The sequence below is a fragment of the Meriones unguiculatus genome, chromosome 12 (assembly GCF_030254825.1).
Source record: "Meriones unguiculatus strain TT.TT164.6M chromosome 12, Bangor_MerUng_6.1, whole genome shotgun sequence".
NCBI classification, from domain to species: domain Eukaryota; kingdom Metazoa; phylum Chordata; class Mammalia; order Rodentia; family Muridae; genus Meriones; species Meriones unguiculatus.
Window position 1 is genome coordinate 54952274 of NC_083360.1, and position 15780 is coordinate 54968053.

The following is a 15780-nucleotide window of genomic DNA, read 5'->3' on the forward strand; positions in this document are numbered from 1 at the left end:
AACATCTTACCATACAAAGTAAGGCAAAGTAGCAAAAGAAGAGCCTGTACCAGGATGGACAAATGAAGACAAGAATGATAAGTATAAAGAATGGATTTGACATTGTTATGACAGGTGGATTAAATATATTACATGAAGCCTGAATATATATAAAGCTGTTGAAGAACCCTGGCATGTGCAAGACTCTTGTGTGTTCCTCTAGCACTGCATTAAAAAGATAATGTATATGTACCATATATAAATGTATGTATGTATTTCAGCTGCTGTTAACATATGAAGAACTTATGTGACAAGAAGTACCACAAACTATTCTACCAGCCTCTTCAGCAAGACATATTCCATCTCCATAAAGTGTTTCAGCATTCCTTAAAGTGACATTGAAAAAAATATAGAAAAGGTAAATTGTGAATTTTATTAAAGCTGACAATTTAATATGTACGTAAAATGAAAGTCTGAGCAAAATTATACTTAACGACTGACACAGATTTAATGGGATACAAATTTAACTGTAATATATATCTATATCTACATAGATATAGATGTTCACTTTTAATCTCATTAGACCAAGTTATATAGGAAAAAAGAAAACCCAACTCAAATGTCTGTGTATATATGTATATATGGACATGTACACACACACATATATAATTAACCTGAAACTACTAGTTCAAGGAATATGGGAATATCACTGGTATGAAGTGAGAAAACTTGAGTTGCAAGCCCGGACTGGCTGTTTGTTGAAAGAGTTCACCAGCTGATAAAACAGTGTTAGAAATGTTATATGAATAAACACATACTAAAACAGATCTCATTCCTAAGAGTAGGTGGGAAATACAAACTAGACTCAGTGGTAGAAACTGAAACTGAGGGAGGGAGGAAGAGAGGAACTGAAGGAGGAAGGGAAAGAGGGAGAAAGAAAGAAAAAAAATATGACTCAAAATGGAAAATGAGGGTAGAGAGAGTAGATACACCAGTAGCTGGTGGAAAGGTGTGAATATCATAACAAATACTTTGTATGAAATCCTCAAAGAATTAATAAAAATATCATTTTCTCTAAAAGGAAAGTTTGATAGGCTTGTTTTTTATTGCAGTATACAGATGCCTCGGTTTCTTAAATATCAACCATTTAAGATTACTATGATGTTGAAAGAGAAATGTACCTAAATTACTCAGCAGATACCTCTGTATACAACAGGATCAGTTCCCAATAGTTCCTGTCAGCACTCGTGCCAGTATGTTCTGCCTCAGCAGTACTAAACCACTTCAAGGCCTTTCTTCTCTTCACAAATGAGAACAACATATGTTTAGTGTATTCTCCAGGGCTTTGTCATCTTAACTGCCTTTCAGGCACTCCTCAGTCAGCACTTAATTATGAAATGTAGGATTCACAGGGTGGATGAGCACTTTCTCAGGAGTGAGATGGAAAAGGACTGAGTCATCATTCTTACTACTTTATTTTATGGCTTTCTAAGTAGAAGCATCATGAATTGCAGCTATGCACACAGTCTCTATGATACGATCTCTGCAGGTATTTCTATGTGGGATATAGTGGTAAGAGGAGGAAAAAATAAATTAGGACAGAAATGTTTGGTAGTAACTTGTGTCCATGTGTGCACCTTCATGTATACGGTGGAAGAAATACTAATTAACTGACATAATTCAGGAAACAAGGATTGCTAATGGCAGGAAGCAGCTAGGTGACCACACCAGTAGCTGTCTTTCATTCTGAGGAAAGGAAGCACAAGCTACGGGAGGGGAAATTGTTCACCAAATGAGATATTCCATGGAGGCTCTCCACTAACAAGTATAGAGATATGAAACACATATAAGGATAAGCATGGCTTACGTGGAGGCACAAAAGTACAAAAGATGTATTTGAGAAGTGAACTGAGTATTTAGACTCCAGGAAGAGGAAAACCATTGCTAGGGGTAACCCAGTGGAAAGAGCATCACTCAGCTGCACTGTGCTTCACATCCTGAAATCTATATGTTTTTCTCCGGCCCCACACCAAACCATCCCAATCTCTCTAGTACCCAAAGGTAAAAATTAAGATATTTTATATTAAAATATAAAACATGAATGCCTATAAGCATACAATAAGCATCTCTCACCTCTTCTGACAAGTTCCAGGAATATCACTCAAAATATTCACAAAGAACATGGTTTAGATTATAACAGATGCCACCTCACTAAAACTTCTGTTCTATACCTAAATATTTTCACTGTCAATAATGAAAATATTTGTGATGTGAGCATCCCTTAGTGAATAGGGAGGGCAAGATCCTCAGGGAAAAATAAATCCACATTTGAGTCCATCAGTCTTTCAGTAAAGTAACTGACAAAAGCAACCATAACATAATGGGAAGAAAAGTACCCAATGCTTATTATGGAGGATAGCCAAGCCTGACTGTAGTATATTTATGTTGTTAAGATCCACAGATACGAATAGAATGGCTACACAAAATAAGCAAATGTTCATCTCAATACTGCAAAATACAAATTTAGTATCTGTAATTTCAAGGCAACACTAACAACTTTAAGAAATGTGGTCATGTTATTGTGAACTTCATGAAGAACAAATATTATTTTGATGTCACATACCCATGTGACAAGTACAATTCAATTAGGTTAATATGGGAGTTCCCATAACTCTGTATATTAACCTTTACCATGAACTCTACTGTAACTCTATGTCCAGGGACAATGCAATTTCCCATAGAGTTTGGAAGAGGACAGAAGATTTCTGAAAACAAATATCCAGATGCACCTGTACAAAGCAAAGAGAAGACCTGAGGCTCCCTCCACTAACCTAGACAATCAAAACAGGTGATCTAAGTTATATCTTAAAATGAAAATAATTGGTTTAAGTGATCCACTCAGCTGTATGATGCAAGGGTAAAATGTAAAAACTTGGCAAAGGAGTTTGCTTGTGGCAGAATTGGAATAAACTAGAACACCCTAGAATTAGAAACTGGGAAGAGGGTGGATGACTTATTTACAAGCACCAGAATCCCAATCAGCAAGCATAATCTTCAGGTTGGTTTGCAAGTCCCCAGTCACAGAGCATACACCCAGAAAGGGAGGCATGTGCTCAGAGAGTCACTGAGAATTATTCACATTCCCAAATCCTCTGGCTTCACTCTCACCCTGCTGCATGGCTTGTGAGAATATGCATTGGTCACACTACTGTAGAACATGCACCATTCTTAGAAATGATTAATCTCATTAAATTAGTGATAGAAAGTAATGTTATATGTAGAATTTGGAATTATGCCTATCTAATTAATAAAAGGAGGAAAGAAAGTGAAATCCTACTTGGAAATTTTTTTAATTTTTTCCCAGTTTTTATTAATTAATTTTTTTCATTTATTATAACTTATTTACTTTGTGCCCCACCTGTAGCTCCCTCCCTCAACCCCTCCTAATCTCACCCTCCCTCCTTCCTACAAGCCCCTTCCCAAGTCCTTTGATGTCCTCCTCTCCTTCCATCTGACCCTAGCCCATAAAGTCTCATCAGGACTGGCTGCATTTTCTTTCTCTGTAGCCTGGTAAGGCTGCTCCCTCTTCAGGGGGAAGTGATCAAAGAGCCAGCTACTAAGTTCATGTCAGAGACATCACCTGTTCCCCTTATAGGGAACCCACTGTAGGCTTCTATGGATAATTTTCTCTTAAATGAGTTAGATTGTATGTATTTTTAACAATTGGGAGAAAATAAAGAGGAGAGAAAGAAGGAAAAAGGTGGAGAGAAGAAGAAAGAAAGAGATGAAAATTACTACACAAAATAATTGAATGGGCTTGAGAACTTTTACAAAATGGTGAGAGTCTGCCATAATTCATGAGTGAACCAGATGAACAGATGAAAATGAGCAGCATCGGTTTTGCTTCTTCATGTGGTATGGTTAGCTGTATCACACCAACCATGTTAACATGATGGCTGTGGATTCTATGGCTCAACGAGACCTCAGAAAGGCCCTTAACTTCAAGGACAGGGTTTCTTCAAGATTAGGATTTATTCCATACTTTGTAATTTTGGTTATTTATCTCAGCTTAATTTTTTTGCATCTACGGATTCTGGAAACCACTGGCCATCTGGTAGGATTATCATACGAATAAGCTCTATCAATAGACGGTAAGCTATGCAGGATGCTTGAAACACACAGGATGCTAGGACCTACAATACAGAATCCCTGCTAAATGAAGGCTGTTAATGTAAAATTAAAGATCAACATAAAATCCAATTTTGATTTTACAATTTATCAATGGATACTTAAGGTTGTAGGTACTCATAATAATTGATTTGATAATATTTCAAAGTTTTAGAAAGGAAATTTTGATGCTTAAATTGTTCTTCTAATATTTTTTTCTCTTTTAAACCTAATTACACCTTCCTCTAGAGGGAGGAAATTTGGAATATTTCTCAAATCACAAATGCTCAATAAGAGCATTTTGCATTCAGTTTGATTATTATCTGAGTTACTAAGGCTCAATGAACCCTAGGCTCCCCATTAGCAAATGAGAAATAATTCCCAGGACAGGTATAGAGACAAACTGTGCTCATTTGCAGAATGGGGTGGCATAAAAGAGCATGAATTGTTGCACACTTCATGTGATAGTAATAGCAGGTTTGTGGGTACCCATATATTATATGTATCATGGACTAATGTAAGAACTTAACATGTTCAGTACACAGTAAACACTCAATAGGAGGTGGCTATTATCACTTTAGGTCCTCAGAGGAAAAGGCCCATGTCAAGGGTTCTGATCAACACTGTGTTTGCCTTTAGTGTTGATTCAGGAACTTCATTCATGATTTTAAATGGAATAAAATTATTTCATTCAAAATATTTATTCTATGTTTTTTTCTATTTAATTTAGAAAAGACATTTAATTTTCCAATTTTAATTTGTTTAAATCTTCCATATGTCTTCTACTAAACTCTATACAAGTAGAAGTATTGTGTTTTAATGAAAAGGAAAAATACAAAAGCTAACCTCAGAGAGATAAATTTTATTAGAAAGCTGCTAACATTCTGAAAATATTTTTTGCTAAGACAAGGTACATTAATTTTTCCCTAACCATAAGCATAACGGTTTTATATTTTAAAAGAAAACTCTTATGACCTTTTGATCTAAGCTCATGGTTTATAGTAGGGCACTTGAATATGTTATCATTTAATAACATACTAGAAATGTGATGTTTCTTAATATTAAACAAGATATAATTTTTAATCTTTTACGAGTGGAAATATTTTCCTCTCCAAGAGTAAACCCCGTAGAGGACAAAAAGCTAACTGTTTAATTGAAAAAGATTCAAAGTAAGTAATTGTGATTCTGTTCATATAATTAAGACTATTGTCTATAATCATACAAAAATAATAGTGGGCCTGGAAAGTCATGCAAGCCACCCTTACAATAACATCACTAAAGAATGATGGTAACAGAGAATGCAAAACAGAAGGCATCAAAGAGATTAGGAGAGCAAAAACAGTATGTCATATTGCTTTCAAAGTATGCTGTTTTGATACTACCAATTATTGGTCCTTTGTCTTGCAAATTCTATAAAACAATGCAAGTATGCTCACAGCTTACAATATTATATCCCTACATGTTTCCCAGACAATTTCAAAGAACATTAAGAAAATGTGTTTATTTTTAGAATCTAAGAGTAAATATATGAAATTGACTGCATGAGCTAAATATTTGCTTGGCAACAGTATCTGGGCTAACTAGAGGACAGTGAATGAGACAGTAGATAGATAATTTCTAAGGCTATTCAATAAAGAAAGAAAACTGTTAAGTTAAGGAGTTGGTAATAAAAATGGAAAGAAAAACGAGGACACTGTGTCAACAGTGACATTGGAGTACACCAGTCAGAAAGGCAAAGAAAGGAAAAGTGAGTCAATAGAAACCCAGGGGATTCAAACATGGACAACTTGTAGCAGCATGGTGGCAATGACAAGGTAAAGCCTAATGGGGCCTCTTGAGACAGTAAAAGAATAAAGATGCATTTTAACATTTTAGCAACACCAGATTTTGCACCCTACTTTCTTAAGCACATATATACCTCTCTCTGATCATGTTTGTAGAAGTGGTTAAAAGAAGGGGAAAGAAACAGCTCTATACAGTGGACACAAGTGCTTATAAAATTATTTAATGAGTCTCCAAATGTTTCCTGTAATACAACATGTCTCTGCTGCATTTGGATTCATCGCTGAAGTCAACTTCAGGTATTTTTGTTTTTGTTTTTTGTTTTTTGTTTTTTTTTGTCCTCACTTGAACTGTGAGGCTATAAGACTCCAGATTAGTATTTTCACAATGTCTATAAAAAAGACTCTTTCAAAATTAATTTTAAAAGTTAAACACAAAGGAAAAAGAATTTCTGCCTAAATATTACATATGACTGAGTCTTAAGTAAGTGGAAAATTGTTAATTTAAAGTTTTACAGATTTGCAATTTACTGATATACAACACTGCTGATAGTGTTTTCAAAACCATTAAGATTACTGTGACCTTTTTCTACATGAAGACATCCAGTTAGACCAGCACCATTTGTTAAAGATTCTGTCTTTTTTCCATTGTATGGTTTTGGCTTTGTTGCCAAAATCAAGTATCCAGAGGTTTGTGGGTGTATTTCTGGGTCTTTGATTGGATTCCACTGGTCCACCAGTCTGTTTCTATGCAGGTATCATGCTGGTTTTAGATGTAGAAAAATGCAAATAGAGCCATAGTTATCACCTTGCACAAAAGTAAAGTCCAAGTGGATCAAAGACCTCAATATAAAACCAGACACACTAAACCTCTTAGAAGAAAAGGTGGGGAAGATCCTTGAACTCAATGGTACAGGGGACAACTTCCTGAACAGAACACCAACAGCACAGGCTTTAAGAGCAACAATCAATAAATGGGACCTCATGAAAGTGAAAAGCCTCTGTAAAGCAAAGGACACTCATCAGAACAAAAAGACAGCCTACATACTGGAAAAGGATAGTCACCAACCCTAAATCTGACAGAGGGCTAATATCCAGAATATAAAAAGAATTCAAGATGTTAAAAACCAACCAACAAAGTAATCCAAATTAAAAGGGGGTATAGAGCTAAAGAGAAAATTCTCAACCAGAGACTATCAAATGGCAGACAATTAAAGAAATGTTCAAAGTACTTAGTCATTAGGGAAATGCAAATCAAAACTACCCTGAATTCATGGAGATAACCTAGAACCCTGACAATGCAGCCACTTCTGATGAGAACTGATAGACTAAGATCAGAAAGAAGGAGAGGAGGACCTCCCCAATTAGTGGACATGGGGAGGGGCATGCATGCAGAAAGGAGGGGGATGGTGGGACCAGGAGGGGAGGAGGGAGGGGCTTATGGGAGGATACAAAATGAATAAAGTGTAATTAATAAAAGTTAAATAAAAAAAAAACTACCCTGAGATTTCACCTTACACCCACCAGAATGGCTAAGATCAAAAATTCAAGTGAAAACACATGCTGAAGGTATGTGGAGAAAGGGAACCCTCCATCATTGCTGGTCGGAATATAACCTTGTAAAACCAGTTTGGATAGCAACTTGGTGCTTTCTCAGAAGACTGAGAATAGTGCTACCTCAAGACCCAGCTATACCACTCATGGACATATTCAAACGATGCTCAAACATGCAACAAGGACATTTGTTTGACTATGTTCATAGCAGCTCTATTCTTAATAGTCAGAAGCTGGAAACAACCTAGATGTACCTCAACTGAAGAATGGATATAGAAATTGTGGTAAATTTACACAATGGGATACTACTCAACAACTGAAAATAAGGAAATCATGAAATTTGAGTGAGGTAACCCTGAAGCAGAAAGACACACACAGTATATACTCACTTAAAAATGGATATTAACCTTATAATATAGAATAAACGTACTAAAATCTTTAGTTCTAAAGAAGTTAAGCAACAAGGAGGATCATAGGTAGGATGCTTAATTCACATTCAGATGGGCAAACAGCATAGATATCAGAAGTGGGAGAAGACAGGGAACAGTGTAAGGACATACCCACAGAGAGCCTCTGAAAGATTCTGTCCAGCAGGGTATCAAAGTTGAGGCTGAGTCTCATAGCCAAACTTTAGGCAGAGTGCAGGGAATCTTATGGAAGAGAGGGGAGATAGAAAGGGGAGGGGACAGGAGCTCCATAAAGAGACCAACAGAGACAAAATACCTGGGCGCAGAGGTCCTGCAGAGACCAATGCTCCAACCAAGGACTAAGCATGGAGAGGACCTAGACTGCCTGCTTAGATGTGGCCCATAGGCAGCTCAGTCTCAAAGTGCATTACCTAGTAAGTGGATCAAGGGCCATTTCTGACATGGACTCAGTGGCTGACTCTTTGGCCTCCTCTTTCTGCAGGGAGCAGCCTTGCCAGGCAACAGAAAAAGACAATGTAGCTAGTACTAATGAGACCTGATAGGGTCAAATAGTAGGGGTTGAGGTCTTCCCCTATCAGTGGGCTAGGGGAGGGTCATAGCAGAGAAGAGGGAGAGAGGGTGGGAGTAAGAAGAGATGAAGGAAGGGGGATACAGCCGGGATATAAAGTGAATAAAATGCAATAAATTTTTAAAAATAAAAAGATTACTGTGACCTTAACTTTTAGTGGTAGGCTTCAAGTGATAAAGTTACAAGAGTAAGTTACTGTAGTCTTACACTGGAACAAGATGAAATTAGGTCTCCTGTAACTATCCTACAGTATTGTTAATATCTGCATTAAAAGGGCATTTGCAGAGTCTGTTATCCAAGCACTCTTTAGTGCACTCACACAGCCTCTCTATTAGCCTTGTGTGAAGGTCAGTGGTAACACACATCGGTACCTCTGTGGTGGTAGATCTGTGTGTTCTGACATGGCAACACAAGATGTCATTCCATTTGTCTCATAAATTAAAGCAAGAGTACATTTAAACTTCAGATCTACTTATTTGTGTTCCTTGCTACATAGATTGAACTTATTAAAGTAATCTTCAGATGACTACCAGGCACCTTATAGGCCACCTACATGGAATGAGGAAATCATCAATACATTTTAGTATGTTTAATGCTAGAGTATTTTCAGAGAGACGGTACTTCTGTGTTCTTAAAGTTAAAAATAACTATATTTTAAAGAAAATACTGTACATTATTTTTATGAAAGACTATTAGAACTGCTTAACAATTTTTTCGACTGTGATTACTTAAAATTGCATTAAGTGGTTTTTGAAATCTTGTTGTGTCTTGTGATGTGAATGATGCATTTATGTGAACATTCATTATAATATACAATAAAATTTACAAAAGGAAAACAAGTGCTACCATCACAGCAACAATTTTATATGTCTGTGTCTATAGTTTCCTTTCTGTTGTGTAATAAAAAAATAATAAAACTGTTTCAATTAATAAAAGACTTTAGTTATGCTATGTTTCTTTATATTTTGTGATAAAGGGTTAGTATTGTATTATATTCAGCCTAATACTTAAAAATACAGACTTGAAGGAATGGGCTAAATAATAAAACAAAACTTTTATATGCATTTCAGTTGTTTTATAAAAATATATTGCACCCTTTCACCCTAGTGGATTCTTCCATTTCTGGAATGAGAATGCATAATGATCAAGAGAGACAAAAAAAAAAAAAAAAAAAAAAGCATCCCCAACATAAACATCAAAGTTGCAAGTACACCATTGTATTATGTGCTTTGCTGCCAGAAAAGCACTGCAAATACAACAAGAACTAGGTAAGAGCCTATATATTTTCTGCTTTAGTAAAACAAATGAGTTAAAAACATGGGGCATATTAATAATTCATAGCACAGTATCAGAAATTTCACTTATCACTACCATTATTATTATTATTATTATTATTATTATTATTATACCTAGATAGAACTCCTTGGCTCTCAGCACCTCTGGAAAACAACCATTTACTCCTGTATCAAAAATTAGGCTACAGAAACTTTAGACCACCAGGCTTCTGGGCTCAGTGCAGAAATCTGGCATGCCCAAATTGAAATTCTTACTTTCTGAATGAATAGAATAGGTCTAACCCTTTCCTATGTGAAAGTCCACAGAGACACAAACAGCATCATAATTATTTTACTTGATTTTCCATCTTTAATGAGGTAGAAGAACTACATTCTACATTCTCAGTAATTTGAGCAAGAGTGTTTTGAAGTGAGTAAATGGTCCTTAAAGAAGCTTCCAGTCAGTTATTTCTTCACTTACCCCATAAAATTTAGTGAGATCTCTCATAGTTTGACACAACTAGACAGCAATTATAATTTGATCACTTTCCTATGTGACACTGAATTTCTTTCCTAGGTGACACTGTATTTTCGCCAACATTCTATGTTATAGGTAGAAATATGGTATAATTCATACATTACTGCAAAAGTTCATTTAACAATGTTGGTCTACTTTGTTTCACATAAATGTTGTCCTGCCTTTCCTAAGAGAATCTGCTCTTAAACCATATGGTATTTCATCAGACTAAATTCAAACCAGAGAGTCTTGATAGGAACAAAATTGTGCCTGGTCTGAGAAGATAAAACCTTGAAATTGTTGCCATTACCTGGAAAACAAAACAAACAAACAAACAAACAAACAAACAAACAAAAAACCTACGTGAAAAGCTTCTGGTGTTTGGCCTCTACTAGAAACATGTGCGCCAAGCAACTACAGTCTTTCCACTTTACAAAATGACTGAAACAATGAGCAGCATTCATTTAAGGGTTACAAACAAATTTTAGCAAGAACATGGATTTACAAACCTGTAATCCATACAGAATGCAGGGTGACTTTAATGCAGAAGAGAGTCATGTTTCAGGAGTCAGCTTAATTTCACCTATGTAAAATCTACAATGCACATTTCTAGAAGATCCTTAAGTTTCTTACAAAGACTACTTCTACCAAGAGATTTACTGAAGACACAGGGGACATTGGGAAATTCGGGGTGCTGTGTCATTTTGAATGTTTCTATACACACTGCTGTACGAAGATAAGGATTTCCTGAAACTGCCAGCCTAAGTCAAAGTTGTACATTCATCACAATAATTTTCCCAGAACAGGACATCTTCTTCTACTACCCTCCGCAAAAAAAGTCAGCTCAAGCCACTCTAGAAAAAGAGGTCATTCTTGAGCCTTCCCTGCCTCTTCTTTTGTGGGAGCTTATACTGCACTGGCAGCTTGCTTTGATAATGTTCTGGGGCTTTACCAAGAATGACACTTCAGACCACTCTAACTCAGCTTCACCGCTGAAGCTGAGCACAGCTGAAGAAAGTCCTCAATTAGGAACTCCAGCTTCAAAGCGTGCATTGTGCTCTCCTCGGTACACATGTGTAGCTCCCATTAGCCTTAATGGGAGCTGTGGGAGTCCACAGCTCAGAGAATACTTCTAAGTCTGTTTGCTTGATGAGCATGCAATTAAACCTTATGGCCCAAAAATTTCAATGAGAGCACAGAAAGGACAGGAAGCACTCATGCAAAATCAAGGATGTTCATGTCAGGAAAAAGTATGGTATCTCCTCTGCTCAAACAAGAAGTATGAATTGTCGAAGTTAGGCCCATTATAAGTTCACTTCTCCATTAGATACAGACAATGTTCATTCAGTGCTTTAGAAAAGCCATTACTCTCTTTTGAAAGCCAGGTTACATTTTTCTATAAATGTTGGTCCTCACTGCGTCACAGACTAGCCTTAGAGGTGAAAACATCTATTAAGATCAATAGTATTCTATTCAAATTTTCTGTATGCAAATATTCAGCATAACTATCCACACACTATCTAAGGCTTTCCTTTCCTTCATTTTGCCTTATACTTTTAAGTCTAAATAAAATTAGAAAATGAAAAAGAAATCACTGACTGATAATTTAAAAATAGAATTAAGAGAAAAATGTTTGCTTTAGTAATGACTTGTTTTCATTAGGGACTAGTAATTCCTATGCTTTCATTTCTAAGGAACCCCTCCATATTGTTCAACATACTAAAGAATAAAGCATTAATGTTTGCTAATCTGGACCCATCCGTGGTCTTTACTAAGTCTTTATTGACTCCTTCGCACTCAACATAATTCCTATAGATTTATTCAAACCTTTTCCCCAAAATTTTAAGAAGTTAGCAAAGGTAACATTTATATTTAATCAGGATGAGTCGATCAAGCGACGTTGGAAGTTTACAAATGACTTGTCTGTCTAGTAGTGACATTAAACTTCCTATCCAACACCAAGTCCTGACTTTCTAATTACAGAATAATTGATGGTTCTCTTAGGTACTGACCATAAATACAAACCTATCAACTTACAAGGAGCCAACAAACACTTCATGCAGGCCACAGAAACCACCATGTTTATAACAGCATTCATGTCAAGAGACTTAACATTCTTATTATTTTTCAAATTTTTACTAAAACATAAACACATCCCATTCCTCTTCCCTTCCTCCTAACTGTCCCTTTTCCCACCCTCACCCCTTCTCAAGTTCATAATTTCATAGTCTTTGCTATACACACACACACACACACACACCATGAGATTTTGAGAACACAGTCTTTCAAATGAGCACAATGATCAAACACATCTCTTTCTCTAAGACAGTGAATACAGAGTGTGTGTGTGTGTGTGTGTGTGTGTGTGTGTGTGTGAGTGCACAACCTGCTGAGTTTGTTCAGTGTTACTAAAATGTGTATGATTTTAAGACTGACCACTTTTGTTGAATAATTAACTAGATGGTCCCTCCCTGAGAGAAGAACACATCTCCTTTCAGTTTCATAAAATTTCTCCTTTCACATTAGCATGTGGTGATTCCATACTGTGCCATGAAAATGAAGTAAGAGAAAATTCTACCTTTAAATGCTATCTACCACACAGATTTCATGCCACTGTTTTGCACTAACATTTAACAATTTCATCTTTCAAGAGTGATTTCTGGTACCCTTCATGGAGTTTTAAGGCTGCTGTATGAAAGAGCAGTCTCAAAACTGAGCAAAGGTCATTCCCCTCACACTCTCTAACACAGTGAACACAGAAAGACTAAAGATGCGGGAATGTACTGTGGAATACAGTTAACAAAGCTGCAACAATGACTTTTTAAAAATTGCTTTCTTATCAAGAAAGTTTTTTTTTTCCTATAAAATCCAATGCTCTATTTACAAATTTGGAAGACAGGTAGAAAGCCTATTTTTTTTTACAGCATATGTCATATGCAAAGCCACCTTCACATGAGAACTAGACTACTAATATTATGAGAACCTAGCACATGCTTTTTCTTTTTAGCCTCGGTATTACTCTGGCTAAAAATCCTAACCATTCACACGTGATAGAGTCTTCTGAGAATGTCTGTCCTCTGTGTTGCTGAGACAAGCTTCTTGAGTGCGTCTGAAGCTCATTCAGAACATAACATAATCAGTTCCTTATTAGAGGTTTTGTTCATACTGGTCTAATTGGAGATAATCACTGTAAATAAATGGCACTTCTTCTAACATTTGCATGACCCATTCTTACTCAATTTTATATAACTTTTACCCAAAGTATTTGTCTACATAGTTTTTATTTTCACCTTATCCTTCTACATACAAGGTAAATACATAATTCCATCTGGTATAAACCAAAACAAACTATCAGTTAGTTTACAACAAATTGATGGCCATAAATGCCAGTTACCTAAGACATTCGGAAAAGAATTCAAAGGAAGGAAAGAGGATGAAGGAATGATGATGCCTAGAAGGTGCCTTAAGCAATTCTAGGGAGCTCCCATCTGACGACCACATGATGATGTAGAATCAGCAGAGAATTTTATACTGTTCTGAAGAAAGATCATTTGTTTCATCTTAGAGAAACAGGTGGCTAGTAATCAGCTGTGTGCATAGAAGTGAACCTAAGAGACTATGTTTCTAGTTCCTACTAATCAGCCTACAAAAGACTACAAGGATGTCAGTTAGGCCACTCAAATTACATCATTTTTAGAAATTGGTGGTGATAAGCAACATTTGAGTATCTGTACTGCAGCCATGCCTAGCTAGCTAATGAAGGCAATGGCGTGCACCAACCAGACACAACCTCCTCCCTCCTGGATAAACAATACTGATTTCACTTCTAATTACGAACAAACGAAACTTTTTTTTTTATTCTTACTCCTTCAGTTCTACTTTCACAAATGGCTTGAATTTAAAAAATAGGTTATTTGGGTCATTGAAATAATTAAATGCTGAATGGCTAGTCTTTCCTAAGAATAGGCATTTCTTGCCTGATAGTGGTGTCACATTCCTTAAATCCTAGTACTCATGAAGCATAGGCAGGTGGGTCTCTGAATTTGAGGCCAGCCTGGTCTACAGCATGAGTTCCAGAACAGCCAGGGCTACACAGAGAAACACTGTTTCAAAACAAGATACCTGATAAAACAGGATCAAATGAATGGGGAGGAGGTCCCCCCTATCAGTGGACTTGGAAAGGGGCACGGTGGAGATGAGGGAGGGACTGGGAGGGAATGAGGGATCGGGACACGGCTGGGATACAGAGTTAATAAAATGTAACTGATAAAAAAAAAATAAAATAAATAATAAAATAAAAAAAACATCAAAAAACAAAAGAAAACAAAACAAAACAAAAAATATATTTCTGCATGTGTATCTCTGTGTATATATCAAACCGTAAGTTCTATTTCTTTTCTTTATTTTCAGAGTCTTGCAAAAGTTGTCACTAAACAGCACATATAACTGAAAGGGCAATTTTGACCCAGAACAAATTAAATAGAAAATCACTAACTGGAAAACCAAAGATGTATCTCCTGTTTTCGTTCTTTTTTAAACTAACTTTGAAATGAAGAGTTTGTCCTACTTAAAGGCCTTGATTTTAAATTGCTATTTCTTTTCACACCCAATTAAATTGTCAGTATAATGAAGAATTGTCCAACTGAGTCAAACTGTGAGGATCTTCTCATTGCTGCTTTCCACAGTCTTAATTTCCAGATGCTTCTGCCTAAAATAAGAATCCAGTGTTACTTTCTCAACAGTAAGACCTGCAAGGTTTATACCACTGCTGTTCATGACAGATAGAGAGAGAAAACTAAATTCTTAAATTGGGGAATACAAAAACAGAACAAACAAACAAAAAACCCCACCACCACCAACAACAAAAAAGCCTCTACTAAAACAGTAAAATATTTGGCTCCCCTATTGAGGAATATCGCATTCATGCCCCTATGTCTCCAAAAAATATTAAATAACAACTTTCAATGACCTCATCAAGTCTAGTAATTGACAGAATAAAAAAACACAAAAAACTCACTCTGTACTGCGCATTTGCATGAAAATCTTCTCCAATTAACTCACAATGATTGTCTGAACACTTTTTTGCAACACAAGACTAGAAGTTTCTTAGATTTGTCAAATGTGCTGTGAGATTTGAGCAGTCTCCATCAACTAGAGGTTTCAATGAAGAAGTCAGAGGGTCACAAAAGACTATCACAACGAAATCTCTAACTTTGAAATGTCAGCACGGATGGTTTCACTTTCTGGGGCTCTCTAAAAGATCTAAGCATTCTCGTTTTAAACATTCATTTAAAATTTAACATTTAAGTGTATGTATATAGGCAGTAGGACATGATGTTTTGAAGTCTATATAAATTATGGCATGATGAAATTTGATTAATACATACATTACAATGAACACTTAGAGGTTTTTTGGAGAAGGGATGGTATGTTTTTATATATTTTTCAAGAAAAAGTACAAAATAAAAAAAATGAAATATACTTTTATAACAGATCTCGTCAAATAATTTTT

The 15780-nt window shown here is 36.0% G+C and overlaps 1 protein-coding gene across 39 annotated transcripts in view; it reads right to left on the reverse strand.

The window, feature by feature from the left end:
• Positions 1–15780, reverse strand: part of Ptprd (protein tyrosine phosphatase receptor type D) — a 2581289-nt gene that overhangs the window by 295076 nt on the left and 2270433 nt on the right. The window lies entirely within an intron of this gene.